The sequence below is a fragment of the Saccopteryx bilineata genome, chromosome 5, assembly GCF_036850765.1.
Source record: "Saccopteryx bilineata isolate mSacBil1 chromosome 5, mSacBil1_pri_phased_curated, whole genome shotgun sequence".
Lineage (NCBI taxonomy): Eukaryota > Metazoa > Chordata > Mammalia > Chiroptera > Emballonuridae > Saccopteryx > Saccopteryx bilineata.
In genome coordinates, this window is record NC_089494.1 from 107,023,234 (window position 1) to 107,038,086 (window position 14,853).

A 14,853-nucleotide genomic window follows, 5' to 3' on the forward strand; every position below is an offset into this window, starting at 1 on the left:
TCAATAGGCAAGTCAGAATGGGGAACCACTTGAGCTGTCCAATGTAGGAACAAGTGTAGCAAAAAGTGATGTATGGCCTGGACACATCGTTCTGTTGATTTGCTGGAACATCATATTGTTTCTTGCTTCAGTTATCCTTTTTAAAAAGTAATAGTTTGGACCAGCTGATCTCTAAATTCTATTCTATTTTTCTAGAATGTAAACCGGTTTTATTGGTTAAGTACAGTGTCAGAATATGTTAGTAGTTCAGCTAACAGATACAAGATGTCAGCAACATTAAGTATTTGTCATATAAAACCGACTTCTTTTCTAAAAGAAAATTCTCTTTTGTATGATTTCTGCTAAGGCTGGAGCAGGCTAGAATCCAGGTGTAAGGGCTGGCTTTGGAGAACACCTGTGGGAGCATAAGGTGACTCATGGATACCCATTTCATTGTGCTCAAGTAACTCAGGAGTGAGTAGAGCTCACTGTAGGGGGTCAGTAGTGACTTTGAAGCTTTGGCATTGAACTTAACTTTGTCAAACTGTGAGTCAAGGCTCTAGGATAATTTTACAATAGATTATGGTTATACATGGAGCTTTCTGCCCATAGAATGACACAGTTGGGGCTGACTATATGAGAAACAAGAAATCTTTTGGAATCACTAAGATGAAGTGTGATCACACAGTCAACATTGAACCATTGGCTCAGGGCAGACCAGTTAGAACTTCCTCAATAATTCTTACCCTCTGTGTTTGCCAGGAAGAGCCCCTTCCTAAATTACTGTAGGTAGAGCACAGAGTGCATTCCTAGCAGCTGTGGCTGATGCAATGCTGTGAGAACACTCCAGTGCAGGAAACCCTCCTAGGCACACCCAGGAAGGAGGGAGCTCACCCACTGTAAGGAAGTGACTCGGCGCCAACCAGGCAGCTCCCGGATCTTTTTAGCCATTGGCTGTGAAGGACACGCTGTAACACCCTATAGGCTGAACCTGTGTATATAAGCTATCTTACTTCCTGAATAAAGCGGATCTGCGTCACGGAACCTGGTCTCCGGGAGTCGGGTCTCTGCGGCTTTGTTGTCCTCACCCTCGTTGGGCCTTGTCCACAAATTACCCTCCTTGATCCTCTTAATGGCTCCAAAATCTAAGGTAGAATGTTGGACAAGACAAAATTAGGGTGGTACCCATGCCCTCAGTATGGTCTTCCCAGCAGTTTTCAATTTCAACTATGTATTGAATGAGATAGATTTATATACTATCTCTCTCCAGGCCAACATACACAATTTGCCAAGCACAAAGCAAAATGAAAGTACGGGACCACTGGTTCGAAACTGATCAATTTTAAGATGGTGTTAGCATAGCATTAATTCAAGTGCAGGTCCCTTCTGAGCAGGGGGTTCTGTGCAGCCTTATAGACTGTGTGTCCATGAACAGGCCCTCATCCTCTCTCCCAATATTCTCCTCTGCCTTCCTGCAAACAAAGACTGATCACTCTGACTGGTTCAACAAACCTACCCAAGCGACTCGCATACAGCATTTTTTCTCTCATACCAACTTGTTATGAACTACAGGCAATTTCATTGAGGTCGGGAATAGGCATCAGAATGAACTTGACAATGCTGTTCAGCTCACAGATTCCACTGAGATGCATCCTCAGGATGTCAAGACCCTCCTAGATATTCTGACTCTACCCCAGCGGTTCTTCATGAGGGGTGAAAGTCAGGATTAATTGAGGTGTTTCTTCAAAATATACTTTTCAGGGATTCTAAATCTGTAAACCAGTTTACATAAGCTGTTTAAAAGTCTTCTCAGCAAAATATCGGTAAAGACCACTTGAAATCTATCCTGTTTATTTGTTATTTTATATACCTTATATTTTATCACTATTTTACACACACACACACACACACACACACACACACACACACACACGTATATGCACCCCCTAACCCCTTTGAAGCTAGAATCTGTTTAAACTGACATTTGCTTTAAAGTGTTTTAAATTACAGTTTGGCTTGCAAATTTTTTGTGGTGATGATTATCCACTTTAACTGGGGGTGAATTTATTTGTGACTGGATCTAGTGGAGGCCACAAACTAATTATTGCAATCAACCAAGAAAAATAAAAGGAATGAGGAAATGCCACAAGTATTGACAATATTTTTTGCAGCATATGGCTAATGTATAGAGAGCTAATAGAACAGTGCCTCTCAGGGGATCATTCAAAAGGAAAATTACTTAAATTAACTTTTCAGGCAAACCAAATTATGCATTATAGCTCCTCCTGTAATGCTGTACAAAGTCAATGTTTGTGAAGATTAGAACTAGGGGCTATAAATCAAGAACTGTGATATCTGCAGAGATTTTTTTCTCCCTTTGTGTTTTTGGCTTTTAGATGAATGAAGAATTTTCTCTGCAAATTATTAATTACTCTTGCTTACTTATAGAGTTGAATTCACTGTAGTTATGTGGGAGTCCATGGTATTCCAACTGCAGTTTACGATGAAGTAATCGGCTGCTTCTGGGGCCTCTTTCAGCTGCCCTGGGCGTGCTTCACATGTAAACGACTGCCAAATGGATTCTTTCGGCATTCCAGCCAATTAAAATACATTTAAAGTGCAGCTGGTGGAGAGGCGAGCCTGGGAGATTGTGCGGACAACTCCAGGGCAGAGAGACAAAAAACAAACTTTGTGGAACCCAGCTCGGGCCTTCAGGGGCGGTGGAGAAAGTCTCAAAAAGCTATCTTTAGCTGCTGTCAAAAACCAAAGATGACACTTTGAGCACCACCTTAAAAGAAACAAAAGAGGGAAGCGTGTTTGTTAGGGTGTCAGTTTTCTCCCCTTGCTTCTTGAAACTGTGTGTTGGCTGGTTGCCCAATGTGGTGCTGCATACAAATGTTGACAGAACACAGCGGTGTTTGTTAAACCCGGCCTGGGGAAGCCAGTGATTAGAACTCTTGAAGGAAGATCCGAACACCCAGGAATGCTCCTCCATAGAGTAGAACACTGACCGAATGAAAGAGAAAGCCCCGAGTGGGCTTAAGGGAAACACCGCCCCTGTCTGCTATGCCTTTTCGGTAAGGACAGAATTTTCTTTTCTCTTCCTTTTTAACCCCCTTGAATGTTTATGTTGGTTTGGAGGAAAGAGTGTCCAACATGCTATATGCTCTGCTCCAGAGCTCTGATGTGCAGAGTGCAGGGTTTGCTTGTGATTTTTCTGGAGGACACGAGGGAATTGCTCTGTGTAAATAGACACAGCATTACCCAGCACGTAAGCTAGCCAGTGCTTTTCCAGAAGTCAGAATGGTCCATTTTTAAATGTTTGCTTCTGCGGATCTGTCCTGGTGTTGGCTGTCTGCGTCAAGAAGTCCCAAGATGGATAGCAAATAGAGGCATCCTTTGAACCAATAGTTAAGATATACATGCTCTTTAATTTTTATTTTCATTTTAAATGTTGTCTGGCTTATTCTGCTGCCAACCCCACATCTATGCATGTGAAAAGTGTTTCTTCCTCCTGAGTTAATATTCAGTCAGACACAAGTATTCCGTGTCACTAAAGCAAATCCAAATGTTTGAAAATGTCTCGCTTTATTTTGACTCCATTGGAGAAGTTGTTTACTGGGGAATTGGTTCTGAATCGGTCTTGTCTTCCACTCTGAGGGGCGGCTGCATTGGCACTGTCTCCTTGGTTCTACGTGCTCAAGGAACACCCAGCTCTTGGGTCCTCCTCAGTTGCCTCTGAGAGAGTTCTTGACAAAGCTGAGTAAGAGTGTGGCTGAGAAGAAGCATTGATTCTTACCCATCACTTCAGCATTGAAGACACAGAGTTCCTGATTGTTTCCTATCTTAGCTTGTCATGGTAGAACCTTTTTGGCTTCAGTTTTGTTCATTGCAAACAAAGAATCTTGCACATTTAGTGGTGAAGGATCATGTTGCAGTGTCCTGGGCTCAGTTAAATGCACTTTATTAATCTTTAATGTGCCAGTAGCTCTGAGGCTATGCCAAGCTGAGACTTTCCAAACTCTTCAAGCTACCTGATGCCAAGATAAACAGTGGTAGGCCCAGAAGGGATATTTTAAGGAAACTTGCAACAGCTAAGTTTTACACATTAAGTTAGTCATGAGTCAATGAAAGAAATCTTAAATTAAAAAAGCTTTCAGAAAGAACTGTTTCAGCTCCATACCCTCTGTGTGAGAGGCCTACTGTGGGAGTCCCTCTCCTCACACACATAGTGGTCTATGTTCTGTGCAGGGAAGAGAAAGAGGCTTTTTACTGTATGGGTGTTGGGTAGTGTTTATGAAATGGGTGCTATGTGAACGTAGACATGTGTGAATGCAGAAAGCTTTCCAGCCTGGGGCAGTGTCTGAGCCCAGAGAAAAACAAGGCTACACATTTGGTGGGCTGCTTGTCCAACACAACCATTGCAGGCATACCAAAAGAGCCTGAGAAGTCCATTCGGAGAGAAATATAACTTTGTACAGAAGAAAAATGGGGTGAGAGACCTCAGAAAATTGGGCACTGGTGGTGACTTACTGACTTGGAGGACAATGTGAATCTATGTTTGATTGCCCAGGTCCTAGAGAATGTAAAGCTGTGACCTCTAACTGAGTGTAAATGGTGTCATCGACATTTCTTGGTGATGCTTGGTGATAGTTGACAAAAACGACCCTGCCTTAAACACAAGTCCTGTGAACAGAGACTTCATCTTTTAGGGTTGCTAGGAGAAGAACACTGAATTGGAGCTGGACTGAACTCCAGGGTCTTTTCCAGTTTAGCGTCAGTGATCCAAATACTACAAATACATTCAGGCCATGATGAGAATGGGTCAAGAATGAGGGATAGTGCCAATTAAGTAGGTCATTTCATTATTTTTGGAGTCAAGTCCAGTGTCCTTTATGAGGCCTAGAACAAGTGTTGACAAACTATGTATCACAGGCTAAAATCAGCCCACTGCGTGTTTTTATAAATAAAGTTTTATTGGAACACAGCCCCATTCCTTTGTTTGCATATTGTCTATACCTGCCTTTGTGCTGCCACGGCAGGATTGAGCAGTTGCAACAGAGGCCCCACAAGTCCCCAAAGCCTGAAGCATTTACTCTCTGCTCCTTTACAGAAAAAGTTTGACAAGAAGAACAATGCTTCTCAAATTATCTGTGGTGAACACCCAGTTTTGTTTTTCAAATAATATCCAGTTTGGTATGGACTGATATTCTTACCAAATCTAGGAAAAAGGTTGTCTGACAGCTGTGCTGATATTAAATTGCTACAGAATTTCTAAGCATTTACCTTAAATTTTGTACTTATTAGGGATCCTCAGCAAAGAGCAGACTTCTGATTTGGGGGCAATTAAGCAAAGTTTTGGAATAATCCAAGGAACATTTGTTCAAGAAAAATACTGAATATCAGTAAGAACAATGAACTTTTTTCATTTAACTTGCCATATTTTCATTCTTCTTCGCCCAGCTCTCAGGAAGCCTTAAAAAACAACCGTTTTGCCATCACGGTAACTGTGAAACCTATGGTCTAGCAGCCTCTGGAGGGGACAGACCCTTTCTGGAGCTCCACAGAGCTTCATTCCCAGAGACTTGTCATGATTGACCCCTCTGGTAGTTTCCAGGGAATTGCCACATGCAGTTTTATCTTTCATTGTCCTGATTCAGAATGTACCCAGTGTAAAGAAGTTTACTCCTGAGACTTGTCAAAAACAATCACAGCAATTGTTTAACATTGTGGCTGCCTGAGGCAGCAGTCAGTATTGGGGAAAACAGGATATTAAACATATTTAAATTAAAATTGGGGAATAAGTTGTCCATTGGGGCTTTGAGAAACTCACATATTTGTGGAACTATGCATGGAAAAAGGCATGCACACAAGCAGAGGTATACAAATTTTCAGGGAAGACCCAAGAAGACTCTTATGTATCACCTGTGGCTGACCTTGAAGCTCTATACAAGCAAGGAATGAAGGCTAAGGAATAGTTGTAAGCAGCTGGCAAATTGAAGGTGTGCCCCACTATACACAGAAATCCCCTCAGCAAAGGCTGGAATACTGTTGGTAAAAGACACTCTGAAAAATACCTGCCCAGCCATTAGCTAACCACTTAGCTAATCACACATGACAAAGAATACAAACTACAGAATTGGATCAGAAAAGTCACTAAACAAATAGCAACAACAAATAATAATCATGGTTGAGGAAGGTCTAATTTCCAGAGTTGATGCGTTATATTATTTTAAATGTCCAGTTTTTAAAAAAATATTATGAGACATGCAAAGTTAAAGAAATATATGTACCATCCACAGGGAAACAAAAAATCAGTCCAATGTTATCAAAATCTAAGCTGCCTTTTTTCAGAAACTGACAAGCTGATACTAAGATTTATATGGAAATGAAAGTGACCCAGAATAGCCAAAACAATTTTGAAAAGGAGCAAACAAAGTTATAACTTATGATTCTTGATTTCCAAACTTACTACAAAGCAAAAGTACTAAAAAAAACAAGTGCGTAACTAGTGTAAGACTCGACATATAGATCAATGGAATTGAATTTTGAGTTCAGAAATAAATCCTTACATATTTGGTCAATTGATTTTTGACAAGGCCAACAAATGGTGCTGGGACAAGTGGATATCCACATATAAAAGAATAGAATTGGAACCCTGCCTCAGACCTAATACAAAAATTAACTCAAAATGGATCATAGACCTAAATGTAAGAGCTAAAACTATAAAACTCTTAAAAGAAAACAGGAGTAAATCTTCATGATTTTGGATTAGGTAAAGATTTCTCAGATAAGATATCAAAAACAAAAGGCAAAAAAGAGATAAATGGGGCTTGTTGGGCAGATAAAATATATTATGCTCACTTTGTTAAAGATGGTGCTACCCACATAGAAGCCTGTTGACCAATGTTGGTCAAATAAGTTTGTAAATATGATATATATCAGGGGTCAGGAACCTATGGCTCACGAGCCAGATGTGGCTCTTTTGATGGCTGCATCTGGCTTGCAGACAAATCTTTAATAAAAAAATAATAATGTTAAAAATATAAAACATTCTCATGTATTACAATCCATTCATTCCCTATCACTCATGCTCATGGTTGCGGATGGCTATGGCCAATCACAGTTGTCCTCTGGGACAACACCAGATTTTTATTGGATAATGCTTAACGTACATGGGTCGTTGTATGGCTCTCACAGAATTGCATTTTAAAATATGTGGCGTTCATGGCTCTCTCAGCCAAAAAGTTTCCCAACCCCTAATATACAGTGTGTTCTTAAAGTCATGGTGCACTTTTGACTGGCCACAGGAAAGCAACAAAAGACGACAGAAGTGTGAAATCTGCACCAAATAAAAGGAAAACCCTCCCAGTTTCTATGGGGTGATGTGGCAGCATGTGCACATGCGCAGATGATGACATAATACTATGTATACAGCGGAGCAGCCCACGGCCATGCCAGTTGAGATGTGGATGGTACAGAGGAAAGTTCAGTGTGTTCTGTGACTTGCTAAACTTGAATCTTTGACCAGAGTGCAACATGAATATTGGCACATTTATAACAAAGCGCCACCACATAGGAGTAACATTACTCAGTGGGATAAGCAGTTGAAGGAAACCGGCAGTTTGGTGGAGAAATCCCGTTCTGGTAGGCCATCAGTCAGTGACGAGTCTGTAGAGGCTATACGGGATAGCTACCTAAGGAACCCTAAAAAATCTGTGTGTGAGCCCACATGGAACTGCACTGAATAGGTATGAAACTGGGAGAGTTTTCCTTTCATTTGGTGCAGATTTCACATTTCTATTGTCTTTTGTTGCTTTCCTGTGGCCGGTCAAAAGTGCACCATGACTTTATGGACACACTGTATATGTTTGCTCACTTATAGTTTGCATTGGGTGTGGGGGACAGGCTGTAAGCAGGCAAGGACGTTATAGCCTAAGGCTTAGTTTTAATACTAAGCCTTTCCCACCCTTTTTGATGTAGGGTGGTGCACTCTCATGAGGAATCCCATTATGCCTCAGATAAGTAACTTTGTATCAGAGACTTCCTTGTTTGTATATTGTATTAAAGGTTTTGATTTCTACACTATAAAGTGGGGCAGACCGAGAGCTTGCTCTCTCCTTTCCTGAGATTAGCATTAGAGAGAGGAGAGCAGAAAAAGGCCACGTGGAGGAGAGGAGAGACAGCCAAGATGGTGGAGTGCTGAAGGAGAAGCCAGTTTGTGCAGAGAGAAGGAGATGGGGAACAAAGGTGAGTAAGGCTAGTGAGCTAGAAACCTTTGATTTTAGGAAACTCGATAAGTCAGTTGCTTTGTGAGTACTGAATGAGTGGATTTTGGAGCCCAGTGTGTGTTTTTACTTGCCTGCCAGGTGCAAGCTAGGATTAAAGCTAATGGCCCACCATTAAAGCTAATGGCTCCATTGTTTCATTACTGTCTTTCCAAATCTAGTGCGAACCTGCATGGGCCAGGCAGCTGTGATGGTGGCTGTGGCTACTGGCTTTACAGGGCTGCATTAAAATTAAAAGCTTTTGTGCTTCATAGGACACCATCAAGAGAGTGAAAAGACAGCCCACACAGTGAACCATGTATCTAGTAAAGAACTTGTATTCCATACAATGGAATAGTATTCAACCAGAATATAGGAAGAACTCTTACTACTCAATCATAAGACAAACTCCTTATTTAGAAAATGGGCGAAGCATTTAAAGTCATTTTTTCTAATGAGATAGACAAAATACCATTTTCTACCTACTAGGATGGCTATAAATAAAAAGAGAGCAATAACAAATGTTGACAAGAACGTGAAGAAATTAGAACTCTGATATATTACAGGTTGGAATGTAAAACTATACAGCCATTTTAGGGAAGCTTTGGCAACTCCTCAAAATGCTAAACACAGAGCTCCGATATGGACCAGCAATTCTGCTCCTAGGTTTATACCGCAGAGAATTATAAGCATGTTTCCACACAGAAACTGGTACATGGACATTCTTAGCAGCAATAGGCATAATTATCAAGAAGTAGAAAGAACCGAATATTGATATGAATAAACAAAATATGGTATAGCTATGCAATGCAGTATTTCAAGCTGTATAAAGAAATGAAGTTCTGGCCCTGGCCGGTTGGCTCAGTGGTAGAGCGTCGGCCTGGCGTGCGGAAGTCCCGGGTTCGATTTCCGGCCAGGGCACACAGGAGAGGCGCCCATCTGCTTCTCCACCCCTTCCCCTCTCCTTCCTTTCTGTCTCTCTCTTCCCCTCCTGCAGCCAAGGCTCCATTGGAGCAAAAGATGGCCCGGATGCTGGGAATGGCTCCTTGGCCTCTGCCCCAGGTGCTAGAGTGGCTCTGGTCGCGACAGAGCGACACCCCGGATGGGCAGAGCATTGCCCCCTGGTGGGCGTGCCAGGTGGATCCCAGTCAGGTGCACGTGGGAATCTGTCTGACTGCCTCCCCGTTTCCAGCTTCAGAAAAAAAAAAAAAAAAGAAATGGAGTTCTGATACACACTACAATATAGATGAGGCTTGAAGACATGTTAAATGAAAGAAGTCAGGTACTAAAGGGCACATGTATCGTTCCATTTATGTGAAATGTTCAGAATAAGCAACTCTACAGAGACAGAAAGTAGATTAGTGGAGCCAGGGACTGGGCAAAAGGAGGTTGGAGAGTGACTGCTAATGGATATGGTATTTCTTTTTGGAGTAATAAAATGTTCTGGAATTTGTTAGTTGTGATGATTACACAACTTGGAAAATACTAAAAACTACTAAATTGTGCTTTTTTAAAAAAGATGATTTTATTGTATGTGAATTATACCTCAATAAATCTGTTATTTAAAAAGTGCTAAGGGGAGAAACCAGAGTAACTGGGAACCTCAGAGTTAGGTTCAGCTTTCCAACTTTCAGTGTGAGGCACGAGTGCGAATAGAGGTCCACATTCCACAAGTCAGATATTTTGAAATTGTAAATCAAGCAAACACAGTCTTAAATATGTTCTATTTTTCTGCTTTGACATATATATCTTTGTTCAGGAACAACTTTGTGGTACTGGCTATGGGAAGTTAGCAAGGGCTTTGAGATGAACAGTCATCTGATATTATCATATCTAAAACAGTCTAGGGGCAGCTGGTCAAGGTGTGAGTAAAAGAGAGTCAGGGGGTTGCAGTTAGTAAGCGATGGCGATGATCCTACCAGGAATCGAGGAGGGTCAAACCAGTGCCCCAGATACAGCAGACCTTCTAAAAGCTGGATCAGCAGATATGGATGTCACAGGGGGAGAAAGGAGGAGAGAAAAGAGACGGTGGCTGTCTGATCTTCAGAGCTTCAATTAGTCGGCTGGTGACATCATTACCTGTGAGACAAAGGTTTTGATGGGAGTGGAGGAATCATGAGAGCTGGGGTTTCGTTATATGGGGTTGAGCTGTGTGTGGACATCTCGTGTGAGTGGCCAGTTAGCATTTATCAGCACATGCTTGAAGCATAGAAAAGAGATTTGATTTAGTAAAATGATTTAGAAGTCACCAGATATATCAGAATCCCAGGGAGGAAGAATTCACAAAGGGCAAATGCAAAGTAAGAACCAAATGGAAAGAGACACAATGGAGCAGGACCATTAATGCTATAATTAGACTCTGAAGTATTCCTACTAAAAACAAATGACAAATATAGTAACCATCTGCAAGAACTTTCACATTGTCTTCTAGAGTCTCAATCACATGACAGACTTGATGCTGTTAGTTAGAGAAGATGGTGATTAAAATATGATCCATAACCAGTAATAGTTGGGAAGAACAACCAAAATCATCTGAATCATAGTAGAAGAACATATAATTAAACTTTTAATTTATATGTAAATTATAGTTTATATATAAAAATCTATATAACTGAAAAAATATATTGCCAGTGTAGCTTTGCTTGTTATGATTGCTTTTGTGTGATAACCTGTGTTTGAAAGAAGAAAAACAAGCTGTTAATTTTTAATTGCCTTACCTGGATGAGGATGTTATTTGGTGTTGCTATCGAATTTCATACCTTGGAAGTACTTCAGAACTATTAATTAGACATTCCTTATCAGCTCTCTGCATTAGACATTCCCAGCATATTTGCATTCTCGCTACTCTGATTTGAATTCATTGGGAAAAGAATTTATAATTGAGAACCTGCCTTGTTTTGGTTATTGAAATAGCATTGGCCCTGGCTAGTTGGCTCAGTGGATAGAGTGTTGGCCCAGCATGCGATGTTCTGGGTTCAATCCCCCATCAGGACCCACATGAGAACTGACCACCTAATTCTGTTCCTCTCCCTCTCCCTCTCCCTCTCCCTCTCCCTCTCCCTCTCCCTCTCCCTCTCCCTCTCCCTCTCCCTCTCCCTCTCCCTCTCCCTCTCCCTCTCCCTCTCCCTCTCCCTCTCCCCCTCCCTCTCCCTCTCCCTCTCCCCCTCCCCCTCCCTCTCCCCCTCCCCCTCCCTCTCCCCCTCCCTCTCTCCCTCCCTCCCCCTCTTTCTCTCTCTCTTCCCCTCTTGCAGCCAGTGGTTCAGTTGGTTTGAGCATTGGCCCCGAGCACTGAAACTGGTACATTTTGGATGGTTTGAGTGTCAGCCCTAGGTGCTGAGGGTAACTTGGTTGGGTCCAGCATCAGCCTCAAGTGCTGAGGATAGTCCAGTTGATTGGAGCATCAGTTCCAGATGGGTTGCCAGGTGAATCCTGGTGGTGGCACATGAAGGAGTCTGCCTCTCTATCTCCCCTACTCTCACTTAAAAAAGAAAGAAAGAAAGAAAGAAAGAAAGAAAGAAAGAAAGAAAGAAAGAAAGAAAGAAAGAAAGAAAGAAAGAAAGAAAGAAAGAAAGAAAGAAAGACTGAGGGAGGGAGGGAGGGAGGGAGGGAGGAAGGAAGGGAGGAAGGAAGGAAGGAAGGGAAGAAGGGAGGAAGGGAGGGAGGGAGGGGCATTGATTTGAGTTTGGTATTGAAAGGTTCCTGGTTTGTTTATTTACCATATGAGGAAAATTTGCGTGTTCTATACTTTGATTGGCAAACAGGGCGATTTTTGTTTCTTGTCATCCAGGCCTAGTTTTAGGAGTAATTGCTCTCACATCATCACCAGGAAGTGGCCCAACATTTGGGCTGTTTCTTTTGTTTCCCTGGGATTTAGCTTTTCTAAGAGATGCAGAATAAGTTTTTGCACAATAGATGATCAGACGTCATTGGTGGAATAATGGGAAGGTAAGAAGTTGAATGTGTTAAGTCGGTGTTTAACCTTCCATTATCAGCAGTCACATATTTTCAGTGAACTATGATGGAGCTAGGTTTGGACCAAATTTTAAGGAAATAAAGATTACTTGCTTCCCCATTTCAGTTCTACCAAATGTTCGGCTCCTCTTCTTCTTCTCTGGTGTTTAGAGATCCTGTAGCAGAATGACTGTTGCCTCCCTCTGTGATTTATATGTCGTTCTTTTTAATGTCTTTATTTGCATCCTGTTGTAATACTCTGATTGGACATGAAGTGGGTTGCTTTGAGGCAGGCTATCTTGTAATTTGATGGTGGGAGTATAAATGGACATGGCTTTTATTTTAGCAGTATGTGTTAGAGCATTTTAATCTATTCTAATTTAATCTATTCAAAGAAATAATAAGTGATATGTACAAATATCTACTTATAAGAATATTTATTGTTATGTTATTTTATAATGCTAAAATTTGGAAAACAGCTATACATCAATAGAAGAATTGTCAAATAAATTATGGACAGACAGACAGCTTATAAATCAATAAGAAAAAGATTAGTACCCCAATAGAAAATGGTTAAAGGAAATGAAATGCAACTTAACAAGGAGAAATGTAAATGGTCAAGAAGCATTTGAATATATGTTTAATCTTATTAAGAATTAAAAGGGTATAAATAAAAATAATGAAATATTATTTTACCTGTTTAGCAAAGATTAAATTATTCCCATTGATGAAAAGGTGGAAATCAGACATTCTCATTTATTCTTGTCAGGCATGTAATTGGGACAAATTTTGGGGGGAGGAAGCAATTTGGATGAGAGAGAGCATAATTTTGACTTAGCAATTCACCTCTAAGAATGTATCTTAATAAATAATCACAAGTTTATAAAGACTATGCATAGGATATTTATCACAGTAACTCTTATGCTAGTGCACACTGAATGTGATCCAAAGTCCATTGGTGGCTGACCATACAGTCATTAAAAATTGGCACGGGTCTGGTTGCTGGAAATGATGCCTGTGATACAGTAAGTGGAAAATATGGGCAAAAAATGAATTTGAAATTCATTAAATGTTTATAGTGCTTATCTATAATAAATACCTACAGCAGGAATTACATTTATAACTAAATATTTGTAATAAAATTATTACTTCTAAATTTAGAAACAAAAATTTTTATAATTTGGAATACATATGCACTGCGACCAGTTTTGCCATACTCTGTTATAGGTGCCTCAAATCAGAATGCCATAGTTCTTTATAACTACTAATACGAATTTTTGAAAAAGGTATGTTTTACATACCAGCTATATGTAATAAGCCAATTAAAAAATTCTCTCATGTGGAAATTTCTACAACAGTGGTTAGTATGGACACTGTAGCAAGCAGATTTTTAGTTAGTTGGGTCTTTTGGAAAGTTAGGGAAAAAAGTCATATTCACACTTATTAAAAACACTTATGCATACTTAGAAAACAATCTACCAATGGGTAAATGGTAAAAACAAAATAGGAACCACTTTATTTTACTATTTACTTTTTTAGAAAGAGAATTTTTAAAACTTGGCAAGGTGTATTTTTTGCTAGTTGATCTAAAGTAATTTAATTAGCCCCTGTTCAAGAAAAAATATCTTAAGTTGATTTAGTCTCCCTAAACTGTTCACCTTAGAATATCGCCTTTGGGACATGAACAGACACTTCTCCCAGGAAGAAATACAAATGGCCAACAGATATGTGAAAAGATGCTCATCTTCTTTAGTTATTAGAGAAATGCAAATCAAAACTGCAATGAGATACCACCTCACACCTGTTAGATTAGCTATTATTAACAAGACAGGTAATAGCAAATGTTGGAGAGGCTGTGGAGAAAAAGGAACCCTCATACACTGTTGGTGGGAATGTAAAGTAGTACAACCATTATGGAAGAAAGTATGGTGGTTCCTCAAAAAACTGAAAATAGAACTACCTTATGACCCAGCAATCTTTTTACTGGGTATATACCCCCAAAACGCAGAAACATTGATACGTAAAGACACATGCAGCCCCATGTTCATTGCAGCATTGTTCACAGTGGCCAGGACATGGAAACAACCAAAAAGCCCATCAATAGATGACTGGATAAAGAAGATGTGGCACATATACACAATGGAATACTACTCAGCCATAAGAAATGATGACATCGGATCATTTACAGCAAAATGGTGGGATCTTGATAACATTATACGAAGTGAAATAAGTAAATCAGAAAAAACCAAGAACTGCATTATTCCATACGTAGGTGGGACATAAAAGTTAAACTAAGAGACATTGATAAGAGTGTGGTGGCTATGGGGGGAGGAGGGAGAGGGAGAGGGAGAGGGGGAGGGGGAGGGGCACAAAGAAAACTAGATAGAAGGTGACAGAGGACAATCTGACTTTGGGTGATGGGTATGCAACAAGATAACCTGGACATGTTATCTTTGAATATATGTATCCTGATTTATTGATGTCACCCCATTAAAAAAATAAAATTATAAAAAAAAAAGAATATTGCCTTTGGTTTTACGACAAATCTATGGGGCATGCAGAGCAAATATTTACATTTTATAGATACAGAAAGAGCTTCCAAGAGGTTAAATATTATACATTGCTCATGGTCTCAAACTAAAAATTTGAGGAGCTA

The 14,853-nt window shown here is 40.3% G+C and overlaps 1 protein-coding gene across 2 annotated transcripts in view; it reads left to right on the forward strand.

Annotated features, from left to right (window-relative positions):
- The first annotated feature begins 2,896 nt into the window (after window positions 1-2,896).
- NCKAP5 (NCK associated protein 5) overlaps window positions 2,897-14,853 on the forward strand; it is a 1,181,736-nt gene continuing 1,169,779 nt past the window's right edge. For both annotated transcript variants that reach the window (XM_066233486.1, XM_066233488.1), the window contains exon 1: window positions 2,897-3,056. The gene's annotated coding sequence lies outside the window, so the exon portion shown is untranslated. The remainder of the gene's footprint in view (window positions 3,057-14,853) is intronic.